Below are 23,824 nucleotides of genomic sequence, written 5' to 3'. Positions count from 1 at the left end.
TCAGAGTTTGCAGACAATCTGAACACATGATTACGTGTATCAGGAAATATGTTCTCTGGAGATAGAAGCTGTAGATGTCCTTTAGGTTGCAGGCAGAATGCTTAAATAGTCATGGAGATGCCAGCCTTTGGATTAATGTTGCATATAGTGTGTGTCTTGCATTTATTCTTCTAGGTGAGTAGAGTGTTGAGGATGATGAGGTTACATTCCACATCTTTGTTCCAAAGGGGCATTCTACTAGAGGTCGTCTTTCCCAAACATTTCTTGCTATTGGCACACTGCTAAATACTAGAGTTACATTCTTCATGGGTTACAGTTTCCCAGCAGGATTAGCTTGTCATCCTTGGGGATAGCAGCCAGTGTCACATTGAGATCAAAGTGAAATTGTTTCTTAATGTTCTCAACAACAAGCAAGGCTGGCACCTACGCATTCAGAATGTTGGCTCACTAATGATTGTTCAACCTGTGAGTAACTTGTGTGTGAAATCTGTTAACTTAAGGAAGTCGGATCACAAACAGAATAAACATAAACCTAATTGGTTATTGCTATTGATCTGGTATATGGAAGGGCCACTATGACTTTAGGTAACTGTCATAGTCCACCTTCCTTTCCCTATTACCCATTTAAAAGCAATGTACTTCTTCTAACCCTAACCCTAACCCTAACCCTTACATGATATGCTGTCAAGGTCTTAAGTGTTGGAATGCTGTTGAGAATCTGGGTGTTGGAATGCCATTATTTTGAAGCCTCTTTCTAAACCCATTCTCTCCTTAGATAATATACAGTAACACTAGAGTGCAACAACTTTCACAAGCTTCACCACAATGTCAAACTCATAATAAGAGGCAACAGTCATTTAAAAGTCTCTTTATTTGTGGAATTAAATGTCAGCTGGTAAATTACTACATGTTTGCACTTTTGGAACTCTCTGCTCTCATGAAAAACTGGTATTATGGTCAAATCCTATGCAACTTAGCAAGGCAATACAAGATGTCTTAATTTGGATCAACCTTTTACAAAAGCCACATTACAGCCAGTATAAATATTTAGTAGTAGTAGTCAGTAATAATGTCTTTAAAGACTGAAATAGAACAACCATAGCACTTTAGGAAGGGAATTTGGTAAAGCATTGGTAAGGATGTCAGGAGACAATGAGTCATTTTCTGGAATTTTCTTTCCTCTTTCATCATTTGGTTTGTCAAGATCCCATTAGAGTCCTTGTGTTTGCTGTTTGTTAGGATAGGCCTTTTCTTTTCCCATGACCCGGCCAAGAAAGCAGGTTAGAAAAATGGATGAATTAAGCCAATTCCAAAAAATGGAAAACCTTCAATGTCAATCCCTCTGCTGCACATTAAGAATTTTAAAATGCATTTGCTTAAGTAAAGATGTGCTAGTTCATGTCATTATACAGCTTTTGTAGTTTATTAGCATTGTTGAATTCAATATCCATGAATGAGAAAAACTGACTTTACAAAATGATACAATAATTACATAGGTTTCAGACTGAAGTGTGTTTCCGGGGACTGTGCTATGCATGTACACCATACACTATTAGCATTGAAATGATTTTAATTTTTAGCTCTATCAAGCCTTTTTGTTATCGCCTCAAATTCCTTATTAAAATTATACCCTGTGAAGGTTTTTAAGATAAGTTAAAAGAATGTTAATTGGTAAAATTGTGTTTTTATATCAGATATTGCCATTTAAGCTTTAAATCCATCTACTGTTCGTTTGTAGGCTTTTCTTCAGATTGCAAAAAAAAAAAAAAAACAGTTAAACAGTCAGATATCTGGGTTTAAACCTAACCATTGTGACAGATAGGGGGCGCAATCATCCACTTGAACCATCAGATCAGTCACCAGACACCAGGTAAAAGTCCAAATATTGACTTTATTATTAATGAACAGTACACAACACACCCTCCTCTCCACAATACTTATTAAACAATCACAATACAATTCTCAATAATCCTCCACTCCCAGATGCATTGCCACCCCTTCCACCCAGCTCAGCTAAACGACTGGGATCTTCCACAGTCCTTTTATATTACGTGACCCGGAAGAGCTTCCGAACCCGGAGTCCATGTGACTTCCTAGCACTTCCGGGTCAGATGAAAACTCTTCTTTTCATCCCGAAAGTACGTCATTCCTCCTGTCGCTGTGACTAAGACGTACTTCCGGGTTATAGGGCACGTAAGAGTCTCTGGGCCTCCATGCAGCATCCTCTGTTGGCCCCTGTAGTATCCAGCAGGGCTTTGGATGAAAACTCCATTGTCCATAATTCCCTGCTGGCATTCGGGGCACCACCATGGCCTGGGGGTATTGGCCGGGATGACTGGCCAGCCATATTCCACACCATCATAATATAATACATATAAAATATGTCTGGCAGAACAACCACAAGCCTCACACATTTAAAAGAAGTGGAAGTAATTTTCCAAAATGAACATATACAATGGAATTCAAAGATAAAAGAGTAAAACTTTCTCTAGCTGGGTAATCGATAAACACACAAGATATCTGATTGTTTCATCTTAACCAGCATCTATCTGTGCTTTTTCATCTACTTAAGTAACATGAACTAAAATTTCAAAGTACACCATTGAAACTCCTCTAGCTTAGGATTACACAAACGTTTTAAGGCTGATCATTACAATATTCTGACAAGCTGATGTGGACTCAATGTCTTCCTCAAGTCAAAACATTAATCACAGATTTAGATATTTTTGCTTTGTATACAGTAGCTTTGATTAATTGTGCACAGCAGGCTGAATATGTTTCTTTTTTAAAGAGCCCGAGGTTGAATTCTTTATTTTCATAAATTTTCTGTGGTGTCAAGAATGTGAACATTGGTTGATGTTCTTGGGACTACAAGGAACAGTAGGAATGGCTGGGAAAATCACATGACTGTGTATTTCTGTTACCAACATGGAAGGAGAACATGGACCACATTCTGGGTCAACCCACCTCTCCACCTTCTCTGCCATACCTTCAACTCATTTAACTTTTATTATTTGAACAGATGGAAAGCAACAAATATTGGCAGTTTGCCTCAGGAGGTAAAATTTTACGATTTTTTATATGACTCATAAAATTTTTGGTGACCCCCTCAAAAAGCAAAGAAAGATATACTCTCTTAAACATCCAATAAGATATACTCTCTTAAACATCCAATAAGATATACTCTCTTAAACGTCCAATAAGATATACTCTCTTAAACGTCCAATAGGTCTTGCAATGCCCATCATTGTACTTATCGAACGTCCAAACTCAGCACGGGTGGTGTGTTTTCACACCTTCTCCTTTTCACGGTTATTTCCACAATAAACAGCATTTTCTAATCAGGAGTCTCAACTCTTCTCATCTCTCACATGGCTTCTTTTTAAATTTAGGTTTTGAGAGGTATTGTTAGATCGCATTGATTAAATAAATGTGAACAATAACATTTCTTAGTAAATATAGTTGTATGATTCTGAACTCCACATGCATAGACAGCACTAGCTGGTGATGGCCTCCCTTGCAGTTTATTATATGTTGCTGAAAACTGGAAAGGAAGCAGGCAGGGTTTGCTACATTTATGACTAGTCAGTGAGTCTGTGCAAAATTACAGATTTTAGTGGAAACAATTGAAAATGTGCAGACTGAGAGATTGCAGTTACTAAGAGTGACCAGCTGTGGACAGTGACATCTTGCCAGAGAGTTAGATTGAAGCACTAGCAGCTGCTTCAGGTAGGTTGTTATTTAAAAAGTCTTGTTTAATCAGATTTACTGATGGGCAACTTAATCGCCTTGAAAAGATAGAGAAAAATGAGATGCACTTGGACCAGACCATTACTATAACAGAAAACAAACTCCTCAGGGGAATGTTTTGCAACTGGCTGGCAGACATAAGGCTTACAGCTTCCGGCACAAATTGTTTAAGTCTGCGTCTTCTGTCTTCACCCTGAGATTTAACACCCCAGCTAGCATTTCTGTTAGTTTCCTATTACAGTAGATGCAGACAGAAGTCCAATTGCTTCTTAAAAAAAATCTGAGTTTTATCCCCTCTGGGACTTGCACAGACAGTTTTAGTTTTCACTTTCTGTTTGTATTGACTTTTACAATATAAAAAAAATTGCAATAAGGAGGCTGAGAAGATGGTAATACATATATTATGCCAGTCTCCGGCTCATACCATGTGGTCTTTTGTAGGTGCTCAAATCCGTTATTGAATAAAAAAAAAAGCTATTTTATTAAGTATGAGTTCAAATTCAGATTTAAGCTAGCATTGCTAATTGCATATTACTGTATTTTTTTATGATGAATATTCAAACTTCTTAGCGCTCTTATTGTACAATTTACTTTTTCAGAAAATTGGTAACATCAAATAATATCTTTTGGTTGGAAAATAAATTCTCAGGTCAAAGTCACAGCTAGCTGTCTTCAAGACCCCGTCATGCTGGTTTCAGCTTTAGCTGTGTTCCTGAAATGGTGCTTATTTCGGTGTGTTTGCCGTGTCCCCAGTGTTTGTTCTCAGCCTTCACTTTTTTCCAAGTCTTGTTTCCTGTGACTATCTTGCTTTTCTTTTGTTCACTCCCAGTCTGTCAGTAGCTTCCTGCATACTTCCTGTTTGTAACATGGCTTTTTCCTTTTTGATAATTTACTTACTTTTGCAATTCTTTAATTAGAAGAGGGCTTGATTCAAGGAAAATAATAATTAAATGTAATCATTTGAAGTATTTTGATTATTTCTACAGTATGAGTACATAATGATGATTATTTCTATAGAGGTATATACAGTAGAAATAGATTCTTCGCTAGGGAGTTCTACAGAGGTATATTTCTTGCTAGAAAATTAATTATGGGAGACAAACGAATAATACTGTCCAGGCCTGGTGCTGGAAAAATGTTACTTAATGTTAAAGTACAGGAGTCACAAGAGCTAAATGATCATACTGTATTCCAGCCCTCTTATACAGTAAAACTTGTATTGAGACCTTTAAAGACCCCTAAAAAAATGTGTTTGCATACTTGTTCAGCTACATCTGAAATATATTATTCTCACAAGACACTTTATGTACAAGATGCAAATTTTGTTCAAAAACAAACCTCACAACTTAGCAAATCTTTCTTCATTATCCTTGCCTCCATCTATTTCCATTAGTAATGAGGAGAATATCTGTAGCATTTCTAGATTTTACGAGGTAATCTCAGGAATAACTTTACGTGATCTTAGACAATGATAGGAAAGCAAACTCCCCATTAATATCTCGGACAAGGAATGAAATTCAATCATTCATGCCATACCCTCTTCATCAATCTGTGCAAAGCAATATGTAATTCAGCCTGGAACTGAACATCGCACACCAAAATCCAAAAAATGTAAGAGACTGGAACCAAACTGTGAACAACGTCATCAAACAAAGGCCTCACTAGGTTACGGGTTTTGGGTTGTCCTAGGCTTAAGAACACCTTGGTGAAAAATATTTGACTCTTTAATGACACTATTTGGAGTACAACACCAAATGTGATGTGTATGTTGCTTGTACGTTGACTTACCTTGCTCAACTGGAAGAATCCTAACTTACCCTCTATAATAAGAATGGATTAAGGGAGATCCAGCATTCCAGATTGTATTCCCTCTTTACTAGGGATGTCATGATAGCAGAATTTTAGTATTCAACACCAATATCAGTGCAATTTCACAATACTCGATACCTTTTGATACCACAGCAAAATCAGAAATCCCTTTCAACCACTTTAGTAGTGGAGGTTCCTTTGATAAAAAGTGAATAATATTGTGCCTTTTTCTCTTAGAATTACCAGTGTGCAGAGTCCTACATGCATGGTGCATGTAACATTTTCCTTGTGATTATGAAATATACAAAACCAGTTAAAAATGGATGGATGCTTAAAACCATACATCTGGATATGTTCAATGTAATCAAACAATGAATGCAAAGCCTCCATCCATTACTAAAAAGTGATTCATCACAACATCATTTTGTCTCCTCTTACTACAACATCGTGACACTACAAGCTGAATGATTAAAGCTCATATCTGCAAAGTCACATTATTGCACTCACAAAGCATACATAAAGCTATTTATGAAAGAACTTTGTAATGGGATAAAGGTGGTAATAACAAAAGCCTGTTTGTGCGTGTCGGCTTAAAAAAATAATAACTCGCTTCGCTCGCCAGCCACTTTGTATCTCTGCCGCTCGCGTTGTGAAGAGGGGGGCTGAATGAACCCCAAGGAGATGCTGTCGCTCCTCCGAAACCTCCTCTTAAACTGTGATACAATGGGAAACAAATAGTTTTTTTTACCTCCTCTTTGCTCGATCAGCTGCTGGCTTGCTGCTGCTGTCGTGCTGCGTGATCTGTATCTCGTGCAGCGCTTTGAACATTCAAAATCCTGTACAGCAGCTGTCCTACTCTTTGTGTTTTATTTCCATCCCTGGGTGTGGTTAAATCTTTTGGCAACAAAGTCCCGTCTCGTGAGACGCGAGTTTTTGATATTTTTTAGTTTAGAATTTTAAAACGGATTAAGAATCTGAATATCTAAAAACATCACATTAAAGTTTGATAAATTCTGCAAAGAATAAAACCAAAACACCTATATGCAGGTTTTAAAATAAGCCAGATTTAAAACGTGACAAAAAACATGACATAAAAACGTCACTGTTGCACTTTTAGGCTTAGGATTTTATATATATTATATAAGCATGATTCCTGCAGTCACCCCAAGAAATTCACCTCTCTTGGAGACAAAGTATTTCTAGACATAAGTTCTGTTTTTTTTTCTTTTTCGACATATGGACATGCAGTGTTGTACCATTTTTTCCTCACATATTACTTTGCCATTTAGAGTAATTTGTCTACTTGTAATCATGTACGAGTCCAGTGCTGACTGTTATTACATTCTACAAATATTGTTTAATATAACTGTTATGTTTTTGGGATACTGGTACCAGTTCTTTTAACGTCAGCTTTTTTTACCAAGACAAAAACAAAAAAGAAATTGCATTTGTGGTATAAGTAAACTAACACCCCTCACCGATGAGAAATGTAAACACCAACAGTTTTACATTCCAGAATATTCATCTATGAATTTTTTTGAACACTTGATTTATTCAGCTTGTTTTGTTGGCAATGAACACTACGCAGGAAACAGACTAGGGAAAGAGACCAAACCACTTTAAAACTTTCATTTTTCAGAATCTCTGAAATGTATAAAGATGAATAAAATAAAATGTTGGTACGATCTATTGAAAAAATTAAAATGACTGCTTTAAACTGATCCGTCACTTACTTGATATTTTATTATACAACAATAATCCCACAGGTAAACCTATACATGTTCTTTCACCCTTAAATATCCTCTATAATTTCAGTTTGGTCTGCAAACAGAGAGAGATGTAGCAGAGATCTAAAGCCTCAAGTTAAGTAAGAATAAGATATGCACATTTGTCAGCTATAAAACCGGCAAAGTATAATATCTCAAAAAAATATAAACCAAGAAATATGGCAAGAACAGGCTAAGCAACGTTTGGTGCTCTTCTTCTCAATTAAATAGAAAGTCCAAAGGTCACAAGAAAAACATGTAACGAAACAAATATTCAGCCAAAAGTCACAGTTTAAGACTTACCTCTGCCTGTTCTCCCAAAGTGACCTTCCATTTTCACTAGACATGGATATCAAGCTTCTGTTGAGGCTGTCTATGAAATTATTGCAGACAAGCTGGAATCCTGAAATATGTGGCATAAACACAGAAAAAGATGAGGAGGAGACATTGTAGTTACTCTTAAACTGGCATCTCTTCAGGACTGCTGCATGCCTTGTGCCCATTGCGATCAGGATATCCACTGATTTCCAATGATCCTGTAATGGATTAAGCAGATTAAATAGACGTATGCCTTCCAAAAATTCAGGGGTTAATGGATCTTCTCAAAACTATGATCAGGAAATTCTGAGCTCAAAATGGTTTAATATTTTATACAGAAATATCAGCAAAGTCCGAGCACCCCACATCATTTTCTGATAGCACTTAACATTAATTTTAAAGAGTTTACTGGAGTACTTTTTGCAACTTATTGGACTTTTGAAATATTTAATGTACATAAATGGCTGAAAGAGAATTTAATAAACAATTCCTATAATTAAAAAAAGGCAGTGGAGGCTAAAAGGATAAAGCTAAAAAGATATTTATGATTGAAAATACATTACAAAGTCATTAAGTCCATAAGTTTAATGTTGTGAAATGACTTTCCCTTTTTGTCCGATTTTCTGCATTCATACATTCTTCCTTCATGCTTAAATTAATAACTTTTGTGGGTTTTTTTTTTCTTATTTAGTAATATTGTATATTTCTGAATAAAAACTTTGCCAAAATGAGGGTGCTTTCTAGTGTTCAAGAGACCCAAATATTTACAGTTGTGACTTTCGACACCCACCTTTCGTGTTGCCCAAACTCATATCAATTAAAGATATATTATGGGTCGTCTCTTTAGATGATTTGGCAATTACTGTCCTGGTGAACAGGTCACAGTGCAGGTTCTAGAGATACAGTACGTCATTCACAACGGACAGGTAATAGAGGCAGCCAAGAAAACAGCACGGTGAAGATCATCAAAAATTAGTTCTCAGTAATAGGAACACCAGTTTTGTGCCTTGGGGTTTTCAAAATGAATACATTCAAGAGGACATGTTTTCAAATCAGAAAACGTTAGAATTAAAAATCAAAAAAATACACAGTTTTATCTCAGTGTGTCAAATGTGATGAAACTGGAACACAAATGAAGAGCACATTTTTTTCAACATTTCAGTTCTTTTGTTGTTAAGACAATGAAAGTGCATTTTGTTTCTTTACAGAAAGTTTTAAAATGCAAGTACATAAACCAAAACCTAAGTAAGGGTGGCGCAGTAGAGCTGTGCTCAACACTGATGTTTCACAAATCCAGTGTTCTCCATTCACATCCCATGCCAAGTCAGTCAAAGTTACTCCTTTTCACAGACTTCCAAACTAAATAAATCAACGGGGATCAGTAATATAGACACGTGGAGTGTTTTATGCTATTTTGAGGTTTCTGATCACCAATACGATATTTGATTCTTTACCGGTGGTCTTAGCCCTCCATGAGCCACTCCCAGAAGGTTGAAAATGATAAACTCTAAACATAAGCATGTTGATTAGGAATATCATGTTGTTTCTGATTCTTTACTATGGATCTAGCCCTCTATGGACCAATAACTAAAGGGTGAACAATAACACATTTCTGTTATAATGGAGGATATTTGAAACATACAGTTTAGTATTTCAAGTATTTGATGCAAGTGTTTTTGTTTGCTATGTACTTATACCCCATGAAGTAGGTCACTATATTTGTTATGAAACCCCGTCTTTTACATCGTAAACTTTTTTCTTATTTTTAACAGGACTGTTGCTTAACCACCACAAGAAGCATCATCTTTGAGGATCTGACTTCTGATAATCCTGACCGCTGTGCTCCTGCATGTAAGGAAGAAAAAGTGAAGCTTTAACAGCAAATTGAACCAGCCTGAACAACAAATGATGCCTTTTATCGTCTAAATTACTCTTGTGCTCGACAGGCACACTTTGGACCAGAGTGGCACACATGAATGCCTTTAGACGTGGAATTTGCTTTTAAGGAAAAACTAAAGGGCAAACACTAGTTATTTTGCAAGAATAAACCAAAAGGTGTCAAAGAGGTAGTGATTTTTATATTTCTTCACAGTAAATTCAGATCCTTGATTGCCTTTTCCCCTGATATTTGAGTGTTTTCATTTCAACTCCAGTTTCTTCGCACAGTTCAAAACCCCATATACTGTTTGTTGCAGAAGACGATGAAAAGATGAAATTTTATGGCACGTGTGTGTGTGTGATAGTGCCCACTGATGGACAAGGCATCTAGCATGGAATAGAACTTTGTGCTAGATGGGTTGTTGCTGGCATAGGATCTAGTAAAGAGACAATATGCAGCAAGTAGGTTGATTTTTTTTCCACGTCCCAAGAGCCAACTTCTGTAGCCGAGGATCGGACCACCAAGGTCACCACCCAACTCACACTGCACCCGACCTCCTTGGCCCCTCCCATAGGTGGTAAGCCCATGGGAAGAGGAGTCAAATGAGGTGGCACGGGCATCTGTTCAGGATGCCTCCTGGATGCCTCCCAGGTGAGGTGTACCGGGCACGTCTAACCGGGAGGAGGCCCCGGAGAACACCCAGGACACGATGGAGGGACTATGTCTCTCGGCTGGCCTGGGAACGCCTCGGGATTCCCCCGGAAGAGCTAGAAGAAGTAGCCAGGGAGAGGGAAGTCTGGGCATCTCTGCTCAAGCTGCTGACCATGCGACCCGATCTTGGATAAGCAGAAAAGGATGAATGGATGGAGGTTGATTTTTTTCAGTAACTTTGACAAAAGGAAGCCTTACCAAGAAGTACACAAGCATTATTAGTGCATCAATCTTATTGAATTAACAGCAAAAGTAAATACTAGCATAATCTAACAAAGACCTTTCATGCAGTGTAACAAACAAACCACGTATTTAAAAGAATGCAGACTGACACATAACTCTAGCTAACTTTACCAGATGATACCAGCACACTTACATGATGAATTTGGAAGGGGCTAACTTCTGAAGCATGCATTTCTGAACAGTTTAATCTCCTTTGTAATTAAGGGTCCTGTGGAACAATAATTTTAGGGTAACATAACGTTCATCTTTAAGAAATAGCACAAAGGGTTAATAAATGACATAACGATCAAGTGAACAACAAAATATACACTGAAATATAAGAATTGGTTTAGAAAAATACTGAGATGGTCAAGTAAATAAAGAAGGTACCAGAAGAAAGGTTGATGTAATATGCAAAATGTACTGAAGAGAAACATTGTTGCAAAGTTTGTGAACATTATTATACTGCCGAGGTAATTACCAACAAATATTAGTAATAAAATTGGCCACAAACTTATGTCAAGGACTAAAATGTAATAAATCCTGTTGTGCAAAGTGCCCTTCTCCCCTTTTGAGCCACATCCCACCAAACGTTCTGTGGACGTCACTGATTCTAATGATTTTGTACTTTCTCAGCGGCAAAGTCTCAGTGGGACTTGCCCAGAATTTTGCTGGTATCAAGGAGTCTGTTCTTCATGGCTTTCAAGCCCCTTCTGCCCACCCCTAGCTATGCCACTGGGCGGCACATTTTTGGAGGGCGGTATTATTGGCCAAAAGGCTCAGTACTATTCATGTGTAAGCCAAGGTTATTATAGTTAAAGAAAACTAAAATCAAAATGGGAAATATTATTAAAAAACCTGAAATAAAATAATTAACAAAACCAAAATGAAAAACTAAAACTAAACAAAACTGTTAAAGTAGCTGGAAAAACTAACTGAAATAAATAATAATAGAAATAATATATTTTATTTATATAGCACCTTTCCCATGCTCGAGGCGCTTCACAGAGTCTTAGAAAAAAACAGCCGGGTATATGTAACATTGGATACAAATGTTTTCCTAAATAGAACAATGAAACAGATAACAAAACATTAAATAGAATAAGGGACAATAAACCAGAGTAAAATACTAAATTCAATACTAAAACAAAAACCTAACAAATAACCTAATTTGTGATATAATTGACACACAAAAATTATCCTGAGCACCTGGACAGAGCAGTAAACTGAAAGAAAGGGCAGAATGTTAAGTTAAGTTAAAAGCCTTCCTAAATAGATAAGTTTTAAGTTGTTTTTTAACAGAATGAATGGAGTCAACTGATCTGATTAATTTTGGGATGTCATTCCAGAGTCTGGGTGCTAAGGAGCTGAAGGCCCTGTCATTCATAGAGTGCAGGTTAGTGTGAAGCACAACAAGATTACCAGAACCAGAGGACCTTACTGGGAGAACAGGAGCAACGTGATTTAGAAGGTCACTGATGCAGTCCAGTGTGAGGCCATTTAAAGCTTTGTAGGTTATTAATAGTATTTTATATTCAATCCTGTAAGACACAGAGAGCCAGTGAAAACGCAGCAGGATGGGTGTGATGTGCTCGCTGCTGCTGGTTCGAGTGAGGACTCTTACAGCTGAGTTTTGAATAAGCTGGAGCTGTGATATAAGATTAGAAGGGGCACCTGCCAGCAGCGAGTTACAATAATCGATGTGGGATGTGATAAAAGCATGGACACGTTTCTCAGCATTAGAAAAGGAGAGGAAGGAGCGAACACGGGATATGTTATGGAGGTGAAAGTAAGAAAGTTTCTTAATGTGATTTATGTGGGTGGAATAAGAGAGGGAGGAATCAAAAATGACATCAAGATTCCATGCATCAGAAGAAGGTGTGATGAGATCACCGTCAAGAGTGACTGAAAAGGAGCTCATTTTATTAAATTGCACTTTAGTCCCAATTTGCAGGAGTTCAGTTTTGTTGCAATTTAATTTTAAAGAGTTCTGCTCCATCCAGGTTTTAATTTCACTGAGGCAGGTTGTGAGCTGAGAAAGCTCTGATGAAGTTGCACTTTTGACATTGAGTAGAGTTGAGTGTCATCTGCATAAAAATGATAATCCAGTCCATAGCTACAAATAATATGGCCAAGGGAAGCATATAAATACAGAAGAGAGACAGAGCCCTGAGGAACTCCTTGTGTGACTGGCGCCGAGCTGGATCTGCTGTTGCCAAGACTAACAAACTCTCGCCTATCAGTCAGATAGGACTTGAACCATTGGAGGGCAGTGCCAGAGATACCCAGCATGTTCTCCATTCTGGAGAGTAGAATGCCATGGCTGACAGTGTCAAATGCTGCACTGAGGTCTAACAGAATTAATATGCTGGTTTGTCCAGAGTCTGCTGCCATAAGCAAATCATTGGTTACCCGAAGAAGAAATAAAATAATAATTTACTAAAAATAATTTTAGTTTTTGTTTTTGAATGAATATTCTTGCTGTTAGTTTTTAACCCTTATAACTTTTAACTCTAAAACTAAAAGTCATCCACCATGAGCCGCCCGCACATATTCATCCAGTGAACGGTGGTGGGTGACAGAGGGCGGCTGTTCACACAGCATTTGTGGTAAAAGAGAGTGCTGAATAAGCATGTACAGTAAATAGAAAGTGATTTATGTGCCGCCTTTCTTTACACGTGTTGTATATCAAGATGTAATTCAAATGCCTGAAATTGGAATGTGCTGCTCAACAAAAACTTTACCATATGGACAAAAAAAATCATGAGTAAGTAACGTTTCAGTTTATTTCTCAGGTGCCTGCTTTTTGTTGACAGTGATTCACCTTCCACTTTGCACACGAAATATAGAGAAAGTGTAGTAATCATGAAAAAAATTCAACCTCGAGATTTTGATAAATCTTGACGTTTTAGACCTCCCAGACTGCGAAAATACTGTTTTTTGGAATTATATGTGTGTGTGTAAACATGTTAATTCAAAAATGCAACTAGATAGATGGATGAAATTTGGCATGTGGTTGTTATACCAAAGATCTGTATTAAGTTTTGGGCCAAATTCATTAACCGGAAGTGATACTTTACCTGAACACATACTCAATTTTTTTTTATTCATGCAGCTGCAGAGTCCGATTTATTCAACTTTTATAATAATTGTCCAATATATTATTAATTTGATTTGATGTTGATAGTTCTTTAATGTACATAATATAATCATTGTCTTGTGGTTTACTCCTTAAATATCCATCCCCATATCTGAGTACACGAGAAATTCTAGGAGAGACCACTCCCGATGTTTGAAAATAAAACGGCACTGATCGAGAGACTGACAAGGTCACCATACAAGATCACCATATTTTTGCTGACCAATCACTTTTGCTTTAAAAACAAAGCAATACAAATCGTGTAAAATTCCTGAGTTGGCAACATCTCTCCTGAGTTACAGGTAGGTAGGCGAAGAGAGTCTGCCAAGTGATGAAAAGCTAAACATACTAGTGTGTTTTTGTATTTATGCTATATTTATTAATGTATCTTTTTTAGTTAATATTCACAGCTCAAAATACCTGATATTGTGAAGATAATCCAGCAGCAGGATTATGTTTTAAAATATATATCCCCATTTTTTCAATGTTTCTCTCTCTCACAATAGATGATGATAGTTGAAATCATCATATTTTTTTTGTTCTTAACTTCAGCCATATCATACAGTGGTGTGAAAAACTATTTGCCCCCTTCCTGATTTCTTATTCTTTTGCATGTTTGTCACACAAAATGTTACAACAATTCTGCAAAGATGAGTGGGCCAAAATTCCTCCAGAGCGCTGTAAAAGACTCATTGCAAGTTATCGCAACGCTTGATTGCAGTTATTGCTGCTAAGGGTGGCCCAACCAGTTATTAGGTTCAGGGGCAATTACTTTTCACACAGAGCCATGTAGGTTTGGATTTTTTTTCTCCCTAAATAATAAAAACCATCATTTAAAAACTGCATTTTGTGTTTACTTGTGTTATATTTGACTAATGGTTAAATGTGTTTGATGATCAGAAACATTTTGTGTGACAAACATGCAAAAGAATAAGAAATCAGGAAGGGGGCAAATAGTTTTTCACACCACTGTACATATTGCATACCAGGGATTTTTCCTGCCTTGCATTCAAACCTGCTTGAGTAGGCTCCAAGTTTACTGTGATCCTTCTCTGGATAAACAGTTTTATATTATGTATATATTGTTCCTAATCTCAGATGTTGTCTCTGTTGTTTTGTGTCTGTCCATACTCTTATTACCTGCTCTTACTCTGCTCATTAAGGGTTTTCTGTTCTTATAGTGGGCTATTCAAGTCTCACTGCCCCTAACCTTCACACTACATGCTTGTTTTTCTTTGTTTCTCAATACAGCTGGGTGGGGTCTGCACACTGATTCAAGCCTAAGACCCCTGTTATTTCTAAGCCCCCTTGATTTTCATGGTACACCTGTCAGAACACAGTAGATTCTGTTTTCTAATTTTTGATATCTTTTTTAGGCCTGCAGGTGTAAAGGTAAATTGTTTGTGCCTGAGATGGAATCAGAGATTAATATGGCCTTGTAGAAAATAACAAAACCCAGTATTTGAGATTTCTGAATGCAATATTGAAGGCATTCATTATAAGCACATTGTTGTTGGAGAGGATATGTTGTGTGCTGCAGACATTTAGAATAAAAAACCCTCACACCTTAAAATTCACCTAAATTTCATTACAAATTGGCCCATTCTGGGCAATTAAAGGAAATGAAAAAAGTGCCAACAGTCAGCGCAGATTTGTTCAGCACAAATGACATAGAAAATATTTGAAAAATTATAAAATTGTGTAAAAATTGTTCATATTCAGTACCTGGTTTTGATTATGCTTATTTTTATCAGACAAAAAAATAACCAAACAGTAAACTGTGTCATGTTGTGTAGTAAGCTTCCACTAACATTAAACTTATATCCAAACCCGTTAAGTGTACAGTTCTGTCTCATTCTTCATTTTCTTCTTCTTTCGACTGTTCCCGTTAGGGGTTGCCACAGCAGATCATCTTCTTCCATATCTTTCTGTCTTCTGCATCTTGCTCTGTTACACCCATCACCTGCATGTCCTCTCTCACCACATCCATAAACCTTTTCTTAGGCCTTCCTCTTTTTCTCTTCCATGGCAGCTCTATCCTTAGCATCCTTCTCCCAATATACTCAGCATCTCTCCTCTGCACATGTCCAAACCAGCGCAATCTCGCCTCTCTGACTTTATCTCCCAACCATCCAACTTGAGCTGACCCTCTAATGTACTCATTTCTAATCCTGTTCATCCTCGTCACGCCCAATGCAAATCTTAGCATCTTTAACTCTGCCACCTCAAGCTCTGTCTCCTGCTTTCTGGTCAGTGCCACCGTCTCCAGCCCATATAAAATAGCTGGTCTCATTACCGTCCTGTAGACCTTCCCTTTCACTCTTGCTGATATCCGTCTGTCACAGATCACTCCTGACACTCTTCTCCACCCATTCCACCCTGCCTGCACTCTCTTTTTCACCTCTCTTCCACAATCCCCATTACTCTGTACTGTTGATCATACTAGCTTTTTAACCATACCATAATTACTAAAATGTATATATATATATATATATATATATATATATATATATATATATATATATATATATATATATATATATATATACGCTGTATATATATGTGGTCCCCGGCCGGGCCCAGGAGGACCGGAGAAGGGCTTGTGCCTCCTCTAGACCACGAGGGGGCGTCCGTCCTGGTTATGTTGGGGGCCTCGGGTACAGGGCTTGGAAGCCCAGCACTGTAGGGACCCGTGGCCACCGCCAGGTGCCACCCCGGTGCCTGAATATCCTGTGTGGTACCCGGCCGGGGCTGGAGCCCAGCCGGGACGCCCAGGAGGACTGGAGGAGGGCTTGTGCTTCCTCCAGACCGCAAGGGGGCGATCGCCCTGGTTGTATTGGGGGCCACGGGTAGAGGGCTTGGAAGCCCAACCCTGTAGGGGCCTGTGGCCATTGCCAGGTGGTGCCCCGGTGCCTGAGGAACCCTGGAGCCCAGCACTTCCGCCACACCAGGAAGTGCTGGGGGGGAAGAAGACAGGAGACACCGGACGGCTTCCGGGTGCACAGCCGGCACTTCCGCCACACAGGGGTGTGTCCAAAGGAGAGTGCCGGGAAGCAGCTGGGGCCCATCCGGGTTCCTATTTAAGGGGCCGCCTCCCTCCAGTCATCAGCAGAAGTCGGGTGGAAGAGGACAGAGCTGGAGGGAGGACTAGAGGCGGCCAGGAGAAAGGCAGAGAAACTGTGTGGCCTGGACATTGGGGGAATCAGTGCTGGAGGCACTGGGGTTTGTTGTGCACTTTTGTAAATATAGACTTTGTAAATAAACGGTGTGTGGTGGAACCATGTTGTCCTTCTGCCTGTGTCCGGGTCCCAGTCCACTATATATATATACAGTATATATAAATAAATAAAATAGAAATACCTTTGTAAAATAAAAACTAAAGTAAATCTAAAAATACATGATGAAGGAAAACTAAAACTAAACAGAATTTCCAAGTAAGGTCAGAAAAAATATAAAAAGGCAAATCTATAATAACCTTGATGTATGCAGCAGGGTTCGGAAAAATATCACTCATGAATGAAAAAAGTAAAATAATTTGATTTATATCCACAAATGCTTCAAAAGTAAAATTTTCAGACTGTCCTTCTGTGACGGCATCAGACAGAGCAGTTGAAATTTATGAGGCAATAACAAAAATAAACAAACATTACACCGATAATTTCTAGGGAGATAACTAATTTAAAATGTATAATTTTGTTTCATTATCAATCCGAATGCGTTCCTACTCTGCGCAGAAAACATCCTCACCTATCACTTTTACACTGGTTCTGGTTTTCGCAGCGTAATAATATTAAACTAATAATTAGAACACAGCTTATCAGTGCGTCTATACTATATTCTTGTCTAGTTGATGCTTATAAATAATTATATATGAAAAATTATTGGTGTTTCTCTATATATGAATAAATCTATGTAAAATGTTAAAATCTTAATTTTTCTCTATACTTCATTTTAGTTTTCTGTTTAAATAGGTTAACATATTAAGAAATGTTGGATGGTGGCAAATTGAAACCCCGCCCCGAGCAACCCAAACTTGAGCTACGCCACTGCTTCCACCTGCCAAGAGTATGTTACTGAGATAAATGTGGCATTAATACCCTGGAGGGTCCAAAAGCACACTTCACCCTCCCAACCCCTCCAGACCATGGCAAATATTTTCACCTTACTGATGGGAAAGTAACACTTCACTAACTACAGTATGTTTCCATTTTCCTATAGTAACCTTTCATTATAAAAACTAAAATTACGGCAAACTTTCCAGGTTTATTTTTCCCCCTTTTGCATTTACCGATTTTTATTTTGTATTTATCTCCTAGGTACCTTTAGTGAAGGTATATATGTATGGTTTCGCGAACGGAGATTTGTTCCTGACCCGTATTCTTTATGCCTTCATCATCTGTCTTTTTTTGGCAGTCTGTATCCTCTTTATACTGATGGACTTCGGACTGCAACAGGGATCTTTTTTTTTTTTTTGGTGTGGTGGTTGTCTTGGAAATCCGATTATCCGGTTGGGGATACTGCTACGGGAGATCACGCGCGAGTGAATGAGAGGTAGACAGAGTGAGCGAGCGAGCGAGCGCGGCTAAGTGCGAGTCATTAGAGGGAGGGGCGTGCACCTGTGCTGGTGACGGTTACTTGGCGGCTACGCTACGCTGCTCACTTATAAATGCTATCAGTGCAACTCTGCAAGAGACACGACGACTTGTGTACGGTGCATTACTGGTGGTCAGCTGAACAGAGACTGGGATGATCTCACGGCTGAGCAATGGCGTAGCGGTCGCACCCACAACACCTGCAGACCCAAAATGTAACCCCAAAGAAAGGTCAGCCACAGAATATATTTCATTCGTGGAAAAAGAATATTTGTACAGTATATAGTATACAGTGTATATATAAAGATTTGGCTTAAAAATATATAAATTTATTGATGTCACCAGGGAAATATGTGATGTGTAAGCTGTGGAAGAATAATTTAAGGGTAACAACATTCATCTTAAAGAAAGTAGCATAATATGTTAACAAATGTCCGAATTTCGATAAAGATCAAGTGAACCACAAAATGTACTGACAGATGACTAAGAAGTCAGCACATGCCCTTTAAACAATCAGATTGGACAGTTGTTATATGCACAGATATTTCAAGGTTGGTGGCTCAACTCAAGGGTATAAGGAAAACCCAGAATAAAATATAATAGACTTTTGTATAAGTTGTTTGGGTGTAAACCAATGAACCAACCAGAGTAAAATGTAGGCATTGATTTACAGTGTATGTAAATTCAATAGTCTATAAAATGAACCTCTATTCTTTGTTTCTCTGATCATTCTGACCATGCTGTAACAGACTACTTTTAAAGAATGCTCCCATCTAAAGATTTTGCTAAGGAATAATTAAGATACAATGAGTAGCTTTTCTCCTGTCTGATTACTGATTTGTCCTGTTAGGGGATGTTTCTTTCTTTAATAAGATGTTACATTTCTACCACAAAGCCTACATATTAGGTATCTTTTTATTTTAAGGAATGTTGATTTCTTATTTTTGCAGCTTGACAGACCCCGGCATTACTAGCTGGGCCTGAGAACTCTAGATTTTTCTTATAAAAGATGAAGAACCACAACCTTCAGAATTCAGCATTACAAGAGATGAAGCTAATATTAGCTTGACCAACTCTGAGGGGGAGGCTAACATAATGGCAATCTGTGCCTGTACTTATCAAGTGTCTCAAAATTACTCCTAGGAACTGCACTAGAAGCCTGACTAGGATAAGAATTAGTCCTGCCTTAGAGTAGAAGATGAGACGTTTTGAATTATCCTACTCCCAGTCCCAGCGAGGAATAAGAGGCCATATTTGGGAGTGAATGAAGACACACTTTTATGGCATTCCTGACTACAAATTAACACTCATGGTGACACTTTGCATTTTCTAATACTAACACAGTGGCTCCACTACAAATGATAATAAAAGAAAAAGGAAAACATGAAAAAGTAGGATATTGCATAATCACATAATTGTTGCCACTTTAAAACATCATGAATAATATTGTAAAAAGCATCAAGATGGAAAGCCCAAGACACATACCAAGTGTGAGTTTGGCCTGGTTACTAGCGTGTTAATTTAAGAATGAATAATCCACAGACGGACTACCAGAAGAACCAACTTCTCGCTGTCATGGCTACGGAAAATCCTTCATAAAGTAACATTGGAAACAACATCTCCAGAACCACCACACTGAGCACTTTAGCCCCTCAAGGCTGTGTGCTCAGTCCATTATTGTTCACACTGCTGAATCATGACTGTGCAGCAACGCACAGCTCTAATCACATCATAAAATTTGCCAATGACATGACTGTGGTGGGTCTCATCAGCAACAATAAGGAGTCAGCATACAGAGAGGAGGTGCTGCAGTTAATGGACTGGTATAAAGCCAATAACCTGTCTCTGAATGTACCTGTAGACAAAACAAAGGAGATGATTGTTGACTTTAGGAAGACTAAGAGTGACCATCTGCCACTGAACATTGACGGCTCAATTGTGCAGGGTTGTCAATAGCACCAAATTCCTGGGTGTCCACCTGGCAGAGAACCTCACCTGGTCCTAAAACACCAGCTCTTTAGCCGAGAAAGCCCAGCAGCGACTCTACTTCCTACGTAGGCTGAGAAAAGCCCATCTTCCACCAGCTACTCTAACAACATTCTACAGAGGAACCATAGAGAGCATCCTGAGCAACTGCATCACTGTCTGGTTTGGAAATTGCACGATCAGGGATCGTAAAGCCCTACAACAGATAGTGAAGACAGCTGAGAAGATCATCTGCGTCTCTCTTCCTTCCATCATGGACATTTACACCACACGCTGCATCCGCAAAGCCAACAGCATTGTGGATGACCCAACAAACTCTGCACACTCACGGTTTACACTTCTGCCATTAGGAAAAAGGTACCGAAGCATTCGGGCCCTTCCCACCAGAATCTGTAACAGTTTTTTCCCCCAAGCAGTCAGATTCCTGAACACTCATGGACCGATCTGATATCTGATATATGTGGTCTGCTCTGCAATGTTGCACATGGTTGCACATTTGTCTCAACTGCACCTTGTTATATATTACATGTCTTTATGTTATGTGTCGTGGATTCTTCGTTGACCTGTGTTCTATGTAGCACCATGGTCCTGGAGGAACGTTGTTTTGTTTCACTGTATGCTGTACTACTGTATATGGATGTAATGACAATAAATACTCTTGAATCTTATACTGAAATTAGTCGTGTTTATTGCTGCACTGTTACTGGAGTTTTTTTCACTCTTCCAGTGTTCCCGATTGTCTCCCCTGGTTGTGCGCCATGTCTTTCTCCATGGTTCCCCCCTCTTGGCTTCTCAAGGTTCTTTTGATCCAGTACCCTGCCTTCTTGAACCTTCCTGCTTTTAAGGTTGTCACACACGTGCGAGTAGGGGGACGTTGTGTGGACCAAGTAAAGGCAATTCCACGTCAGGCCAGGGGAGGGCAGGGTGCACTAAACCTTCTCCTGTTATCTCTGCAGACCAGCCGCGGGAAAACTTATCTGAACCAAGAACGCCACTTCCGGTCCCAGCACCCAGAAGAATGTCACTTCCGGTCCCAGCACCCAGAAGAATGTCACTTCCGGTTCCGGCGCCTAGAAAAGCATCACTTCCTGTCACCCTAAATCACTTCCTGTCTGATCACTTAAAACTGCTATCTTTTCCATCCTTCATCAGTTCTGTCTTGGACTCTCTACAGTCAACTTCATTGTTGCTTTAAAACCTAAACCTTTGCAGCTAGGAATATTATACGGGTGGCTGCCCCAAACCTTTTAAGGTGTAATGCAAAGGTTACAGGAGTTCACGAAATGCAGAGCTCAGTGTACCAGTCAATCACTCATCCAGCTCCGCTTATCTTCAAAGTAATAAGCTGGTTTCTATAGCACAACTTACATCCATGAGCACCTGTATGCTGATGCTGTGCTATTGCTTGCTATTCACATATGCGTGCTCATCAACATTTGGGGCAGCGATTTTTATGTTTGATTTGCATGACTGCAGCATTACTTTAACATTACCTCACATGGAGTGATTGGCAAAGGTGTAAATCTACGTATTACCTCATGCATTGTAATGACGTTTAAACCTTAGTGCAAAATTCAAGAAATGCTTGGTTGTGACATACACAAATCATCGCACCGGCAAAGCTGCCTTTTCTGTAGATAAATGAATCATGTAGCATACAAGATATGTTTTTACAAGTGAATTGATGCCAATCTCTGTCTGAATGCAACCTTCTGGCACCTCTTATAAAGTACGCATACCTCATGAGCTGTCCTACATCCTGGTGAAATTAGGAACATTAGTAAAATGCTTTTGGTCAATTTTGCATCACTCTGAGATTTGTGAGTCAGTTAGCATCATTTTTCAACCCTGAGATGTTTGATAAATATGAGCACTGGAGTGGGATTAGCAGAACTATACAGAAGCAAGAGGCTAACATTACTAATGATGATGATGATGAAGACCAGCCACTGCCTGATGATCATCGGCTGAAATCTTGCAGCAATTCCAGTGGAGTCAGCATTATGGCGGCCAGGTACAGAGCCTATGTGGCAAGGGTCTTCATTTAAGGAAGGAGCCATTTTTGCTCTGTTCACATTCATAAGTACATCTGTTTTTGTGCGGATGGCTAAAGACTTTGTATGTATTTTTGATTTGCCTTATTCTGTTAATGTGCTATGTTAGAATTATAAGCTCTGAAAACTGTATTAATTCTAGCTCTTTTTCTAAATGTCCCAAATTCTTTTTGTGCATTTTGCTCACACTTTATTACCCTGCTTTAGTACTTATAAATTACAAGGGATTTGGCCTAAATCTTTTAATTTTTTTTTTTTTTTGACAAAAGGAAAATTTGAAGGTCCAGGCTGGTTCCAGTAGCCACAAGATTTTTGAAGCCAGAATTGTTGATAGTCATGACCAAGATGAAGTGGGCAAATGAAGACACATACAAGCAAGAGGTAGGGGTAAAAGTCATTTTATTTTAAAACAGTCATGGGTTCACAATCCAAAAGTGCAAATCAGTGCAGTACTCTCCACAAAATAAATAATCCAAACAAAACAGGTAATGTGCAAAGGTTGAAATCCAATAATAAGTTAACAATAAACCATGAAAACGAGGTTCTAATGGCACAATTGGAACCCACGTCTTAAAACCAAGAGCCTCGGTGCTTCCATTCAAAACCCAATGTCTCCTCTGCCTGTACCTTTTGGTCTTCTCAGATAGAACTTTATTTGTCCGCTGGGGAATATTTTGTCTTTTTACAGAGGCTCTTTAAATAAATAAATACATACATACTGTCACACACGTGAGCATGGAGGGCAGATAAAAGGGCTTGAGTGAAGGCAGTTCTGAGGCATGCCGGGATGTGGCACTGACTCTTTTTTTCCCTTTCCTGTAGAGCCTTCCCGGGAGATTCCACCTGGCTCTCCTGACGTCACTTCCGGACCGAGCCAATGGAAGTAGACCTTACCGGTTCCAGCCCCTGTGATGTCACGTCCGGGCTCGAACCAATGATTGAAGAACATGGGCCTGATCCTTATGACCTCACTTCCTGTCTTCCCCTTTAAAAGCCTGCCCTTCTTCCCTTTTCTTGTTCTGGACTCAGTTGGATGCACATCAGTGGGGTGTATTTGATAAAAAATGACTTTGCAGCCAGGATACCATATTATACACTGCAAAAAATGCATATGCAAAAACTAGACAAAAAAACTTGAAATGAGAGTTGTTTTGCTTTTATTTAGCAAAAAAATCTGCCAATGGGGTAAGCAAAATTTACTTGACAAGATTTCTCAAAACATGCTAAATAATTGTAAATACAAGTCAATAATTCTTACAATAAGGAAAAAAAGATTTAACGTCATGATATAAGTACTTTTCACTTGCTTAGATTTCGTTTTTTGCAGTGCCCCAAACCTTTATCTGCTTATGTCTCGTTTTTGTGACAATACATAAATAGGTGGGTATGAAAATAAATGTACACATACCTGTATACTTTGGTCTGAATGCACAGCAGGTGACTATAAAGCAAGGAAATTAAAAAGAAAAAACTTCTGACTTGGCTGACACAGTCACAGTGAGGCAGTATGCACACGTATTGCTGTTGGTATAAAGGTTGTGTTTCTTGACACATTTCTGCTGAATGATTCGTTGGTTGAAAGTCCTCAGTGTTAGTAT

At 38.7% G+C, this 23,824-nt stretch overlaps 1 long non-coding RNA gene across 2 annotated transcripts in view; it reads left to right on the top strand.

The window, feature by feature from the left end:
• The window catches only part of LOC120541506, a 56,840-nt gene extending 34,259 nt beyond the window's left edge, over window positions 1-22,581 (top strand). For both annotated transcript variants that reach the window (XR_005636016.1, XR_005636014.1), the window contains 2 exons: window positions 9,416-9,709; window positions 22,496-22,581. This is a non-coding gene — a long non-coding RNA (uncharacterized LOC120541506). The remainder of the gene's footprint in view (window positions 1-9,415; window positions 9,710-22,495) is intronic.
• Window positions 22,582-23,824: the final 1,243 nt, after the last annotated feature.

The sequence above is a fragment of the Polypterus senegalus genome, chromosome 1, assembly GCF_016835505.1.
Source record: "Polypterus senegalus isolate Bchr_013 chromosome 1, ASM1683550v1, whole genome shotgun sequence".
Taxonomy (NCBI): Eukaryota; Metazoa; Chordata; class Cladistia; order Polypteriformes; family Polypteridae; genus Polypterus; species Polypterus senegalus.
Note: the sequence above shows the minus strand (reverse complement) of the source record. Positions and strands in the feature narration are given on the sequence as shown.